At 43.7% G+C, this 15,808-nt stretch overlaps 1 long non-coding RNA gene across 2 annotated transcripts in view; it reads right to left on the reverse strand.

Moving 5' to 3' along the window:
• Positions 1 to 367: 367 nt before the first annotated feature.
• LOC111187468 (uncharacterized) overlaps positions 368 to 15,808 on the reverse strand; it is a 92,470-nt gene continuing 77,029 nt past the window's right edge. For both annotated transcript variants that reach the window (XR_002648131.2, XR_016392625.1), the window contains 2 exons: positions 13,906 to 14,059; positions 368 to 11,707 (listed from right to left, as the gene is read on the reverse strand). This is a non-coding gene — a long non-coding RNA (uncharacterized LOC111187468). The remainder of the gene's footprint in view (positions 11,708 to 13,905; positions 14,060 to 15,808) is intronic.

Here is a 15,808-nt window from a genome sequence, read left to right on the forward strand (position 1 = left end):
TTCAGCATCTGATGCAAGACTGTGCTCCCTTGGCGTCCTCAGGCCCCAACAAGTTGACTCTGTGCCCCTGTGTGAGAACAGGGCTGCCTGACTGGGCAACATTTGCCAGTCCCTGAAGTCGCAAAGATTCTGACTTTAAAAGCAATCTGTAGGGCTTTACCTGTGAAGCAGAGGAACTCTGGAAAACTCTGTACTCTGGTGGGACCACTAGGACAGTGAGGAAGGTAGGAAGGTGATATACGGTCCAGGAGGAGGAAAAAACAAAAATCTCAGCCTCTACTGACCTACCATCCTCTCCAGACTCATTTGCTCCAATCCAAAAGGTCAGACCCTCCAGAGACAGCCTGGAACATCTTGCCTGCAAAATATACAGCATGGAGACATGGTACCTTTTGTTCTCATATGACGAAGCGTTGAAAGTAATGGTTAATACTGAGCCTGTCAGGAGAGGTTGAGTTCAAAGCTTAGCACTTTCCTACATCTTAGGCTCTTAACCATCTGTACCAGTATTTTTTTTTTTTTTTTTTTTACTGCAGGGAAGGAAGCAGTTAAATTTCTACATGAAACAACAGCTCCCGGTACTCTCATCTACCACCAGTAATTACTGCTCAGAGAAAGGATTAAAAAATATGTAAAGCCTAACCCCAATTCCCTATAGCCCTCCTGCTAGTTCCTTTCTGTAGCCAGCATCATATTTACCAATATATTTGAAACCAAGCATGAAAAAGTCAAGAATACCAATAACTTTGTTATTTGGAGTGCTGACAAAGGATATAATGGAGCTATTAGGCACCATGTCTGTCTGGGCTCATTACACAAATATGCCCATCCTCTGGGAGGACTGCGGGAGGAATGAGTGAGGTAATGTATCTAGGGCGCTTCGCACAGCACCTGACAAGTGGCAAAGGCTTGATAAACAGCAGCTATCGCTATTATTAGCACCACAGTGGGGCCCGCATGGAAACTCCATCCAGTGTCAGGCAAAGGGAGGAGAAGTGAGGAGGAATGTGCAGTAAGAGGTGGGGAGGGAGAGAAAGGGGAGAGAACAGGAGAGACCAAGAGTCAGACAGACAAGTTTTCCAAGTTTTCCTCAGGATAGCTTCTACCCTAGGTGCACCACCCAAAATGACTTTTCCTAAATTTGATTATTAGATGCTGCCAATTGAGCCAAAATTTTATGCTTTTTATTTATGAAAAACGTTTTCCCAAGATTGAAAATTCAGTTAGCTATATTTAGGTGGTTTTTGTTTTTGTTTTTGTTGAGGGCGGAGGGTGGTTTGTGTGTTTGTTTCACAAAAATGAAAAGCCCAGGTGATCATTTTTCCTACCTACTCAGTCCCGAGATTAAATCCTGGTGGGTTATAGTTTCATTGATCATTGTCTATCTGGAATATCTGGAAAAAGTGCCTGATTGGGTAAAGCTCCCCTTTTCTGACCAAGGCAACCAAAACCTCTTTGATCCACATAGTGGAATAGGCGACATTGGCACCATCCCCTCTGCCCTTTCAATGTAGAGACATAAAATACACGGCTGACACCATCCCCAGTCTCTCGATGGCGACAGGGACATCAGTGTTACTATTCTGTATACTAATCTGTGTTCTGTATCAGTCCGTGGAGGATTTGAAGAGCTTTTCACCAAAACCCGTACAATAACATTGTGATGTAATAAAAGTTAGAATAAAGAATCAGCAGCAGAGACAATATAAATAAAAATAGAAAGTCGAGACTGAGGAAAGCCCATGACAGCTTCTATAGGGCCTATAATTGTGCCTCAAATTTAGCTTGAGAGAGAAGTTTCCAGGCAGCTAGAGCAGCAACCTAGGAGCCGGGCCCCATGAGGCCAACCTCAGGCCCAGAGAGGAGGGAATGTCAGGGGCCGCTGGAGTTACAAAGAGAATTGCAGGCAAGGGTGAGGCTGACGGGCCTGCCAGTCTGGACCGGGGGGAAACCAGTGAGCCAGAGATGCCCAACTTTGTTTGCATTTTTGCAACCTCACTCCACGCCCATTCCTATTTAGTGTGGCCCCAGGGAAGCACAGATTATGAGTTTTCAGTCAAGCACCCAGTGTGCAGATAATTCAAGATGCTGGTTAAAAGCGGACCCAGGTGCTTTTGAGATCAGACGAGCAAGTGGTTAAGGCAGCACCTGCAGGGTACCAAGGACAAAGCCAGGAATTTTCCTGAGAGCCAGGGTCTACTCTAGCATGACAACAAGCAAAGGCTAAGGTTGTGATATTCTATACTACGGATCGTGGCTCCAATGCTCTTGGCATGGACTACGCTTAAAGCAAGTTTGACCAATCATTCAGCAAGGTCAAAAAAAAAAAAAAAAAACCATATCAGAAATACTGTCAGCTTCCCAGTGAACCTGCCTGCTGGATGAATTAGCTGTACAGTGTGCCCCTGGAGGAACTAGATGAATTAGCCCTGCAGCAGCGGTTGCCAGATATGAAGCAATAATTTTGAAGGACATCTGCCAAAAGCATGATTTTTTTATTTTAGAATGGTTACTGTAGAATGGCTCTTAAACAGGGGGAAACAATTAGCTAGCAGGACCACCTGTTTGTGGTAAGCCTCTTGGTTCCTAACCAGAGGTCAACAAACTATAAGGCTTACCTGTTTGTATTTTCCCATTATCTATAGTTGGGCAACCAGGGGATTGCAAAGAAGCTTCAAATCATTGAAACATAATTTTGCAAATAGGAGAAAAGTGGCAAGACTAAACAATCTCAAATTATAATCTAACGTCTTAGCAGTCCATTCTGGCTAGCCATGCTTCTTACAGAAGTATGAATATACAGTGTACCAGGCTCCCACTTATGTCTAAATTAATAGTATAATAGCTTTTGAGTTCCTTGGCCTCTCCAGTTGCCTCTTCTGATTCAAAAAGTGTGGGGAAGGAATCCCTGGGGTGTCTCTTCCCCAGTGATCTTGTTCCTTATTTCCTTAGGAAAAGCAGGATAACGCCTCCTCGAAGATATCCACATCCTAAACCCCAGATCCTGTGACTATGTTAAGTTACATAGCAAGATGGAATTAAGGTTGAAGGTGGAATTAAGCTGCTAATCAACTAACCTTGAGATGGGAAGTTTAACCTGGATTGTCTCAGTGGGCCCAATGTCATCACAGGGGTCTTAAAAGCAGAAGAGGATGGCAGAAAAGTCAAAACCAGGGAGACAGCATCGTGAAAAAGACTCAGCCAGCCTTTGCTGGCTTTGAAGATGGAAGGGGGCCAAGAACCAAGGGATGCAGGCAACATCTAGAAGCTGGAAAAGGCAAGGAAACAGATTCTCCCCTAGAGTATTCAGAAAGGAACCAACCCTGCAGACACCTTGATTTTAGCCCAGTGAGACCTATTTCAGTATTGTGACTGTGAGATGGTAAATTAGCTACTTTACTAGTGTTTTATTTCTCCTCCACTGCAACTCATACATAACCTGAGAATTCACCTCCCTCTCTCTTCCAGACTGCGGTGGTTCTCCAAACTTGGATACACATTGGAATCACCTGGGCAGCTTTTAAAATACTGAATGCTGAACTTCCCTGGTGGCGCAGTGGATAAGAATCCCCCTGCCAAGGCAGGGGACATGGGTGCGAGCCCTGGTCCGGGAAGATCCCAAATGCTGCAGAGCAACTAAGCCCGTGCGCCACAACAACTGAGCCTGCACTCTAGAGCCCGCGAGCCACAACTACTGAAGCCTGTGCACCTAGAGCCCATGCTCCACAACAAGAGAAGCCACCGCAATGAGAAGCCTCTGCGCTGCAATGAAGAGTAGCCCCTGATCGCCACAACCAGAGAAAGCCCGCGCGCAGCAATGAAGACCCAACGCAGCCAAAAATAAATAACACTAAACCTTTAAAAAAAAAAAAAAGCACTGAATGCTGGGCCCCACACATAGAGATTTCTGATTTAATTACTCTGGGGACAGTTCATGAACCAGGAATTTTTCAAACTCCCCAGATAATGCTAATGTGCTGAGCTTAAGAATTGCTGTCGTAGAGGGTGTGATAGATTTCTCTCCAGAATAGAAGCATAACAAGCAGTAGTGGAGCAGCTACACCTGAACCTTGCTTGCTCCTCATGTAAACTATTGGCACAGGACAGTGGGCTCCTAAGCCCCTATATTGATCAGGGTTTACTTGCAAAGAACAGAATCCATTGTAGCTGGTTTAAGCGGGAAAAATACTTATTACAAGCTCACTGTAAAGGCTTTACTGAATCATTGGGAAAGCAGAAGAAAGAGCTTCCATGACAAGCTTTCAAGAACAAAAAGTCTCAGTGCAGAAATGGGTCACCAAAGGAGCTTCTGCCTCTTCTGTGGTCAGAAAGAAGCTGGCTCCAGAATTGTGGCAGGAAGCTGCTACAATGAGGAACCTGCCACATCAGGAAGTTGCACCATCCCTGCTGTGATACACACCAGCAGGGAGACCTCATGCTCTGCCTTTTAGTACTCAAACCAACTGAGTTCCTAGACACTGGTATCTATGTTAATGCTGCCTCAGGGGGAAAAAAAAATCCCTCCATGCCTGTACTTTTTAGAAAAAAAAGCAAATACAGCAGAAATACAGCCTCCATTCCACTCTGCCTTCCAAATCTTGCACGAGTGTATTTGATTGGCCCAGCCTAACAAATTCCAAAACCTTAGCTGCAAGAGAGTCCAGGTAAAAAAAAAAAAAAGAAACTTTTTTTTTTTTTTACTTTCTAACTTCTGCAGATTGGGAAAGTTCACAGAAGAAAACTTGAATGGATATTGAGCACCAATCCACCATATATGCCGTAGACGCTTCCTCTGGGTATTCAACATCCATACTTACCTTCTCTCCATATTTAAACTTCCAAGCAATAACATAACATAATTGTCCCTGTACCAACAAAAACAAAAAACAAATATACTCACCTCCCCTCAAAAGGGAACACCCAAAGTTCCATAAGTCTCTGTATCTATCTTTGGGTGATATTTATTCCTTCTCTAGTTCAGTAACAATTCCATCATGATATTCCATGCTATATAAATTAACTTGTAAAATTAACCACCATCAGACCATTTATAAAGTTTTGAGAAAAATGGAAAGGGAGGAGGGAAAATGGTTAATGTGTATAAAAGCACATAACAGAACAAGGAAGAAATCATTTGTGGTCATGATAGTTCCAGAGGCAGCTAGAAGTCTACAGTTGGTATTTACAACTTATTTCCTCCCCAGCCTGTTTTGTCCTCAGCCAGCATAACAGCTGGGCCAAGTTATTTAGCTGGTACAGTGACCCGGATCTTCATTCTTGGTGGATCTAAGCCCTCAGGGATCCTGACTATACTAGATTTCTGTAGTCTTCCACTAAAAGTTATTGTTAAATATATAAATTAAATTAAAATGCACATTGAATATATAATTTAATTTAACTTTTACCACTGGGCATGGCACTTCTATGAAGTGCCCCAGAGGATCTTCCAGATTCCAAAAATACCTCTCCCTGCTCCCATAGTAAAGCAGCAACACTATTTCCTCTTGATAACTGGGCTGAAACACTCCTTTGACATAGTACTGACCCCTCTTTTGCCTGTTGGTTCATTTGCACATGGTGGCCAAAATGGTGAATAGCAATCTCAAGTTCCAATTTAACAGAACAAATTGATATCACGTGCTTCCTGATGTTTTGACTGAGAAGGATACAACATTAGTTATGTAGTATTCCTGCTGAAAATGCATAACCTGAATCTAATCATGAGGAAACAATCCATCAGGCTGAGGAAAGAGGCTTACAGACATCCACAAAACAGGTCAATGTGTCCAATTTATTTTTCAGCAACTTCTCGTCAAAATATGCCCTATTTTGAACAAACATGTGGTCACACATATCTTCCTTCTTTGTACCCATCCTAAGAGTTCATTTGCACACCTCTACCCCAGTCTGATACCAGTCCTCCAATCTTTTTCCTTCCAAATCTCTGGCCATCCAGCTAATCCAGAATGAATCTATTACCAATGAATCTATGTTGACCTGGACATCTGAACATATTTATTTTCAAGCAACACTGACAAGCTCTTCCCACAGAGAGATTTTCTTTCCCTACTGTTTTTCAAGGTCACTGCTGAGTGGGGCTGTAATGTTACAGAAGCTGATTTTCAGCTGACGCAAGCACATCATATGGATGCATTCATAAACCAGGCTTGACTTTTTTTCTTTCTAGGGTAACTTCTTCATTGGGCTCGCCCCAAGGATCTACAGGTATTGATTGAGGGAGAGGGCAATGCAGCAGTGGGTGATGCCCTGGCAGTGTGAGCCCTCTGTTCATGCAATGTACTCATCCTTCAAGACCACATAATCATAAAGTGTTGGAGAATGAAGAATGAGAAGACCCATTCCTATAGCTTGGTTAATCAGATAACACCCAGCCCATGATGGACAGCTCAGGTCACGTGGTCACTTGACCATGAGAAGTAAGCCAGGCCTATTTCTCAAAGAGAGAGTAATCAATTGACAAATAGAGGATAACTTTGCTCCAAACTCTAGGGATGTGTATCACTCCTGTAGAGGCTCCATACTCCTATAGGTTCCATGCACCATCCTCATCTGATAAAGACACTCCAGTCATGTGAGATAGTTGAAAATATATATATTGGTCTCTGCCCTGGGTTCCTGGCACAGAGCTCCTAGAACCCTTGTAACTTCCTAAGTGATAAGAACACTAGGATCATCTCGTGTTCTAGTATTTATATCTGACCCAGACCCTGACCCAGGGCTCCTAAAGCCTTGTCAATTCCTAAGTAGTAAGAGCAGTAGGAGCATCTTTTGTTCTAACGAGGCAACTCTGGGTGGGCTTCTGATGGCTCTTGGATGGGGGCCAGTCACCCACAAAGACCAAGCCATGATTAGAAGCTTGGAATTCTCAGCACCTCTCCCCCTCCAACACTTCTCCAAAATGGGGAGAGGGGCTGGAAATGGAGTTAATAATTGATTGTGCCTATGTGAGGAAGCCTCCAAAAATCCCAACAGTACAAGGTTCAGAGAGCTCCCGGGTTGATGAACACACACACACACACACACACACACACACACACACACACACTGGAAGGGTGACGCACCCCAATTCCAGCACCAGAGCTTATGTCCCCGAGGTCCTCTCCTGAGGACCCTCCCAGACCTCCTCCTATGTATCTCTTCATCTGGGTGTTCATCTGTATCCTTTAATAAACTGTTAGCCATTAAGTGTTTTCCTGAGTTCTGTGAGATGCTCTAGCAAATTAATCAAACCCAAGGGGGGGGTTTTGGAGCCTCTGATCTATAGCCCGTTGGTCAGAAGCACAGGTGTTAACTGGCATCTGAAGGGGGGGAGGTTCTTATGGAACTGAGATAGTGTAAGAATTGAGTTAAATTGTAGGATACGCAGCTGGCGTTGCAGAGAATTGATTGGTGTGGGGGAAACTTCCATCCATTTGGTGATGAGAAGTGTCAGAATTGAAGTGTCTATGTAGAAGAAAAGGAAACTCTCAGGGAAGAAACACACAGTCAGGAAGAACTGGGGTTTTCCCTAAGCAGTAGAAAAAAGCTGAATTTTTTCCTTTACAAGTCACCACTAGATCGGCTGGGTTATTAGGCCAAGTGGCAGCCTGCTTCTATTCCCTTTCATGCTCTGGGCCCCCCATAAAGCTGGCAGCTTAAGGTTACTCAGTAAATGAGTCCAGGTAGCACATGCAGACGTGGTATGTGCTGTCTCCAAAAGCCAAAAGAAAGCTGTCAAGCTTGAACCTCTTTCTTAGCAGAAGGTACAACAGTTAGTCTTTCACTTTGGATGGGATATCTCAAAATGCTCCAGACTATTGGTCTTCCATAAACTTTACTGAAGTGACAGACCCTTGTATTTTTATGATCTTTTAAATATCCTGTCATGTATACATCTTACTAAGAACACATGCTACTTCTTTTTCACCAGGCTCAATTGAATGATGTCATCAACATAGTGGACCTGTATGATGTTCCATAGCATGGTGTGATCAACTTCCCTGAAAACTAAAACATGTCTGAGCATCTGATGCATGACCTAGCCCAGAGATAAACAGGGAAAGTATACTACTATCTCTGTGAGGTAAAATATAACTGAGTCTAGTGTTCTCTACCAACTAGAAGGAAAATATAGTATTTGCTAAATGTATAGGTCCCTTCCAGGTGCTAGAAATTATGTTAATTTGACATGTTGAACAGCAAATACAATTGGAATCACCAACTGATTAAGTTTACAGTAATCCACTGTCATTCTCCAAGACCCGTAGTTTTCTTGTATATCTACTATGAGTTAAATGTAGATATGAGAAGAACCATCATCCCTGCACTATTTTAAGCCTTCTATGATGACACTAATCTCTGTGATTTCCTCAAGATTGCAGTAGTTTTTTTGGGGGGGGGGATTGGTTTGGTTTTACTATTTTTATGGGTAGGGGTTACTCCAGCTTCCACTGGACACTTCATAGTTAATAGCTTTTACTCCACAAAACCAACGTGGCTACTCTTCAGTTGCTGAAATGTATACTCCAACTACACATTTAAGAGTAAGGGAAATAATTACAAGAGGGCTTCACAAATTCAGTAGGACCGCTGAGAGACAAGCTCAGACCCGAATTTCATTTATCACTTCTAAAGGACCACAGTAGTATTTCGAGTGTTAGGTGATTCATGTTAATGAAAGCTAGAATCCAATCAGCCCTCATCAGTTTTGGTGGTTCTCTTTTCCTAGTGCAGAGTTAAGTTATTAAATAGCTACAGGTTTCTTTGAGGAAGAATAGGAGAAATATTTATGGTACATTTTCTTGATAGGATCTCAGGGTTCTGGTTTCCCCTTCATTCAATGGCTTTAGGTTTATAAACTGGTCTGGAAACTGTGAAGGCCTATGACTTTCCAGATGCACAGTATTTTTGATTATATATATCAACAAGTGGATTCTGACAGAACGGCCGTCTCTTCATTCCTAGAAGGCAGATGGTCAATTAACTACCAGCAAAGATCAGATTGCTGCTCTGGCAGTGCTGCCAGAAGATGTTTCCACCTTGCTTTTAACATTTAAGTATTGCTACTTGTTCTCTGTCTCTCCAGGTTCTCAGCAGACCCATTGCAATCAAAATGTCCATTTCAAAAGCAGCATCTCTCACCTTCCTGACTTACGGATGACTTCACTGCAACACTTCTCAAGGATGTACTTCTCACAGTTTTGTTTCTCAGTGCTCTGGTGAAAAGTCAGTCCCCTGGCCCCCTTAGTGGGTTACTGGATTATATGTGAAATACCTACCCCGATAGTCCTTTCTCCTAAGTATTTGGATTCCTCCCCCTACGTTATACCGCAGGTTTCTGATACCTCAATTTCCTTCGACTAGGCCACCATTGAGTCCCATTTCCAGTCAATCAGTCAGGCCAAGAGTTACAACCATTCCCAGCTGCTCCAACTAGAACAATCCAGAATCTCTAGAAAATGTAACCACACCAATAAAGTAAGCCAGATTTAAAATTATGTTTCTTATTTTCTAGCCTAGATTCTCATAATTTATTCCCACATATATTCCCTAGGTTTTTGCTGATATAAGTGAGAAAATCTTGCCATTCCCTAGGTGTGTAAACTTTTGCCTCCTAAAATAGACATTGTACTTGTTCTTCTGAATTCATGATGGCGTTTGACTCTAGTAATAGATCTAGACCAATGAGTGATAGGAATTGTGGTAGGAGGAAAACTGGCACTCCCTTGCAAGGGAACTCCCTCAGCAAGGTCATTACAGAGTCTCTAAGAAAGGCTGGACCAGCCTCATCAAACATCATTGCCAGAGGAAATGCTTCTACTGGCAACGGAGGTTCAATGGAGTTTGGGGGATCTTCGTACTCAGGTTCAGTTGAACCCACTCAAATGGTCCCCATTCCTATGGCCTCACTCTCTCCCAATCAACACTCAAGCTTTTGCATAAGAGACCTAGTGATTCTGTGAGTTCAGATTCCCTTTTAATCAGCAACCCACAGGATCAGACTGCATTTAATGTTAGAATGTATCAGCCCTGCAGCTACATGAAATAAATGATTCTTCTAGAAATTCATAGGCACTTCTTGTCCTCTGATCATGCCTTACAACAGTAACTTTAAAATCCTAAGCAGATCATTTTTTCTTTAAGTTCTCTAATGTAGGTGAAAACAGCCACCCAGCTCCACAGTGCTTGTATGCCTTATTCTCACCATAGTGGTCAGCAGGCACCCAGTGCACCAAAGCCTCGCCTGCACTGTACACTTCATTCCAAGTGACCCATATATTAAGTAGCGATTTCACCACTCCATGTCACGCACTGCCAGTATTCCATATTCTAATGCTAACATCACTGTTGCTCCTCTCAAGCCTAACCAAGTCAGAAAACATAAATCCAGATTTCCAATTTCTTTAGAGTCTGTTGCCTGTAACTCTCCTCTACCAGTCACAGTCATGGGCAGGGTTTAATTGCAGAGAACATAAGCCATCCTAGCAAATTGAAGCACGGAAGGGTTTATCACAGGGCATTAAAAAGCTCACTGAGTCATTGGGAGAGATGGCGAAACAGACCGAGGTTGAGATTTCAGAAATGACTCCCCAGACCATGTAGTCAAACTGGGTCACCAAGGGAGCTCTTGGTTATCCCAAGATTAGGAACCTGCCACCTTCTACACAGTATGACAGCCAAAGTCAGGAAGCCACCGCAATGTGGAGGCCCTCAGGGACAGGAAGCTGGCTCCGCTCCAAACCAGACATGCTTTAATCCTCACCTGCACGATGGGGTCCCTGTGACCCGGCTCTTGTCACCCACAAAGTTCTGCTAATGCTGCCGCAGAAAATGCAAATGCCTCTACAACCAGACTTTTAAAAGAAAAAGCAGAAGCAGCAAAGGCACGGCCTCTGCTCATTTCTGCCTTCCAAACCTCACACTAGTGCAAAGTAATGGCTGGACTTAAATCACATCCAGAGCACATCCTGAGGTCAGGGGAGTCTGGAAAATGGGGTGTTTGGCTCTCCAGCCACTACAGTGCAGAAAGTGGCAGAAGGCAGGTGGGGTGGACACTGGGGGCAGATCTACCAAACCCATCACAAAACCCCAATACTGAGTTCTCGTCTTAAGCTCCGACAAAGAACCCATGTAGATGTAACTCTATTTGCAACCAATGAGTCTGCCATTGACCTTTCTTTATATTCCCCACATACCTGTACAATCCCTGACAGTAAGAGGTAAACTATAAATTCCAGTTGACTGAATGATTGGCTTAGAATATGCGACAATACAGAAAGGCATTTATTTTTGTTTTTCTGACTCATTGCTAGAAGTCGCTGGGAAACGGCTTTTGTCCATACAGTTGCAACACAAAATATTTGCTGTTTATCTTAATGAGACCCCAGAGGGTCTTCTGAATCATCTGAGTAACAATAAGTTACATTCGGTAGCATTGTAGATTCAAGTACATTGTACAATACGCTCATTTCTGGAAACTGATACAGGGAACCAAAACGCCCCTTTTTTTCCATTCGCTTCAGAAGACAGAGAGCTTACTGTCTTCAGGAAAGGCACACTTTCATAGCCTCTTGCCTTGAAGTCAATAATGTGCCTTCCAGAAGAGTCCCAGTAGGGATAAGCAGTCTATCTTCCCCAAGCTATCTCCTTTCTTATCTTGCATTCAGTTGTCTTGAAACTCCTCAAGTCTCTGGAGTAATCATTGTGCCTGAAACAGAGAACATCTTTGTGAGTGTTTCTCAGAGGAACAACTGACCGTCCTTCAACTACTGCTCTCAGCACCAAGACCTATTGGTTTGGATGTATAAATCCCCATGTCATACAGTGTGCCAAGTACTGGCCAGAACCCACACCTCGCACAGCCCACCAGCCTGCTCAGAATTTGGGAGAGCAAGGATCATCCCGTCCTTCCCCTGCCTTCAGTCAGAACTTTGCAAAATCACTCCTGACCTACAAGAACCCCACTGTGACTTGGAAATGATATGAGATACTAAATAGCCATTTTCTTCTCAAGTATCCCTTGTTACTTCCTAAGCTACTGATTGGAAGAGAAACGTAACTAATGAAAGGTGGAAAGGTTTTGTCTCTGAAGCACCCAGGAGACCTCGTCAAGGCCCATAAAGCCCCAAGAAAATATTTCAATGATTACTGTGTTTTACTAAAAAGTGAAGGATTTAGGAGGCTGCCCTCACCCAGCAAGGTGGCACACATTGACATGAGCAGACCAGATCTCTCTCCATGAACAAAAAAGAAAGGAAATGGAGATAATTATTCTAGTAATTCAATAGCTCCCCTTCCTCCTAAATCACTGGGATAATTGCCTCAGTCTTTAGTGGAAACTAAAGTACTGTTCAGTAGCTGCTCTGGCTTGGACCTTAAGAGACTTCTTCATGGTGGAGGAGTCTCCCATCTCCACATTCCTACTGCAAACTTCATGTTCCTGGGCAATGTACATATAACCACCCTCCACTTTCTCTCCTTAAATACACTCAAATCCAAACTCTCCTGTCTAACCCAAAATTCTCGAATCTTGTCTATCAAGTAGCATCAGGACCCAGGGGCTATTGGCTAGGATGGAGGTTTATGGCTCCAAAGGAAGGTATTTAATATGCTATTATTTTTAAAAGGAATCATGGACACTTAGACACCATTTCTACTCCTTTTTATTCTTAAAAAGGGAAGAAGTGAGTAAGAGAAACCCCTCAGCATCTTGTGCTAGAATCCTTTCTGGCTCTCAAGGCAAGCCCAGCTGTGTCTTGTTGCTTTGTTACATCTGTCTGTCATGTCTTTCAAATACTTCCCCTAACGCACACCAATGGAGGTTTCTGCACATTCTTGCTTTCCTGACCTAATTTGTGCCTTGCATTCATTCTTTCTCTTAAAACTGTCTCACCCCAAGCACAAACACTCACACACACACACACACACACACACACACACACACAGAGAGAGAGAGAGGGATCCTTTGTCATGACCCCCAAACAGTCATAAAGAGAAATGACTTCAGAGCTAAACTGTGTCAATTCCATTGTAGCTCCACAATATAAAAACTGCTGAGGAAGTTCTATGCTTCAATTTCTTAATCCATAAGGATAATAATAGCATTTACCAGAAAAGGTTGTTTTTGAAGTTTCAATTATGAATGTTAATCAAGTGCTTAGAAAAAATGTCTGGCCTAAGGTGGTACTCAATGCATATTAGCTCTTATCGTTATGGGACATGGCATCTGAATAGTGTATTAAATAAGTGTATCCCCTTCCTGTCCTAACAAACAATGAAGCACTGGATTCTGGCATACCTACATCCCCCTTCAGAGGAAAGTTGTCATGAGCAGTTCTTTCTGCATGAAGGTACCACAGCTAGGGAATTCCCTGGAGGTCCAGTGGTTAGGATTCCATGCTTTCCCTGTCGAGGGCTCGGGTTCATCCCTGGTCGGGGAACTAAGATCCCACAAGCCACGTGGAGTGACCAAAAAAAAGAGAGATACTATAGCTAATGGTTACTGAGTCAAAAATGAGCGCCCAGGCCAAAGGCAATACATGTGTATGTAAGATGCACATGAGTAAGACCTGTTGCCCAGGAGATGACTTGACCTGAGATGCTCCCTACATGGAGCACTCCATATTGGGTGGTGACAACCCAGCCTGATCAGAACTTCTCTCTCCGAAACTTGGGATATAAAAGCACACAGGAAAGAAAGCAATAGGGGTCTATTTGGAAGCAGTTGAAAAGATGACCAGATCACTAATGAGGTGATCATATTCTGAATGGCAATGATTCACTAAGTTATCCATGAAGCCAGCTGAACATTGAAGCCTGGGAAGCAGAGGATCTAGGGATGGCATATGTGCTGAGATAATTTCCCACATTTTTTTCCTTTTGGTGTATGCTTGTCTTAAAACCTACCTCCTGGGCTTCCCTGGTGGCGCAGTGGTTGAGAGTCCGCCTGCCGATGCAGGGGACACGGGTTCGTGCCCCGGTCCGGGAAGATCCCACGTGCCGCGGAGCGGCTGGGCCCGTGAGCCATGGCCGCTGAGCCTGCGCGTTCGGAGCCTGTGCTCTGCAACGGGAGAGACCACAACAGTGAGAGGCCCGCGTACTGCAAAAAAAAAAAAAAAAAAAAAAAAGACCCTGCCTCCTAAGCAGTGATTTTCAAACTTTAGTGTTAATAAGAGCCTGTGAAATGTGTTAAAATGTAGAATCTGGGCCCTCTCCCCAGAGATTCTGGTTCAGCAGGACTGGAGTAGGGCCTCAGATAGGCCCGCTATTTGTGGCCACACGAGTTATCCCTTGCACTCCTCTGGGGACACATTCATATTGACTATGATGTGTGTGCCTCCTGAGAGTTGTGCAGTGCACAACTTGCCCAGCTAAACATGGCAGCTATCCATAATTCTCATATAAGTGGTTCCAAGTTCACACTAAGAAATATAATATTAAAGGTAACTTGGATATGTTCCATTTTTGTTATCTAAAAGAATCCAGCAAATACTAGTTCCCTGCTGACCCACCCCAAGTCCTAGTCACTGTTCATATCTACTGGGTATCTACAGTTAGGAAGGGCTGAAGCAGAGGGAAAAGGACAGGCAGAGAAAGAACCAGTGCATTTGTGTTTTGTTACATACAGAAAGCTTCAACAAGAGGCTTGATGTCTAGTCAAAATAGATGTCCCTTCTGAGTGCCACTGGCTGTGAAACAATTGGAATGAAACCAAATACAAGGAGTGCAAAATGAATTGCTTACGAAAACCTTACAATACCCCAAGGCACTAGCATCGTGCTCCCAGCTCCCTGCCCCTCATTAAAGATGTTGCTTTCCAGACCCATTAATTGGCGAGGGGCTCAGTATAGTTAGGAAATAGACTCCACAGGCCCCTGAAAGGATAACTGTGCTTCTAGAGAAAGGATTTATCATCTGTCAAATGAATTCAAGTCAACGGTTTTTTGTGGGGTTTTTTTTTTCCTTTTTTTTTTTCGGGTTTTTAATGAGCACAGTTAGGTGCTGATTGGATAAAAAAGAATTAGAAGACTCCATCCATCCCAAGCTTCCCAAGGAGACTGAGGGGAAGAGGGACACAATTCAAAGATACAAAGAAATTGGAGGACAAGGCAGAGAATATATCATCAAGTGCTAAGTTACTGACTCTGTCCATGCAATTAGAGTTCAGGAAACCAAGAGACCAGTGAGGCTACAAATGCCACAGGGAGGTCACTGAAGAATATTCCAGTGGCTACTTTCATAAACAGTAAAAATATCTGAGGTTTGAGGGAAGAAACAGACTTGCTCCTTTTCCTGTTGGCTGGCATCTCCTTTGATCCCAGCATGGGGCCTGGTCATGTTCACTTCACATACTCTGGAGCTTTTTACTCCCATTTTCCTGAGCACATCTGACTTCTGCTAGGTGCTTGCCTGGACTTCTCAGACACCTGGCCTAGGACACCTACAAGAACAACTCATCACTTGTGCAAACCTGACAGTGTGAGGGAGTTAACATCTGGGGCAGGTCCTTGGCCGGTTAGGAATGGGAGCTTGTGGGCCCCACTTGTGTCCCCTGAGTGCACAATTCTGAGATGCATTCCTCACGGCTCTCAGATGGTCCCAGAAAGATCAGGCCCCAGTCTCCCACAGCTGGGACCAAACTTGATCGTGAACTTCGTATGAATTGTCTCCCCTTCTTTCTCTGTTTCCCCTCTTTCCAGTCCTCTAGTCCCATTCCCTGAGGTCACTCCCCAAACTACCTGCATACAAGCCCTTGTCTCTGGCTCTACTTTCCGGAATGAATCCTGGCTAAGACAAGCTCTGAGAAAGA

Source organism: Delphinapterus leucas, chromosome 3, assembly GCF_059928025.1.
Source record: "Delphinapterus leucas isolate spDelLeu-1000000601 "Yukka" chromosome 3, BTC_Dleu_Yukka2, whole genome shotgun sequence".
Taxonomy (NCBI): domain Eukaryota; kingdom Metazoa; phylum Chordata; class Mammalia; order Artiodactyla; family Monodontidae; genus Delphinapterus; species Delphinapterus leucas.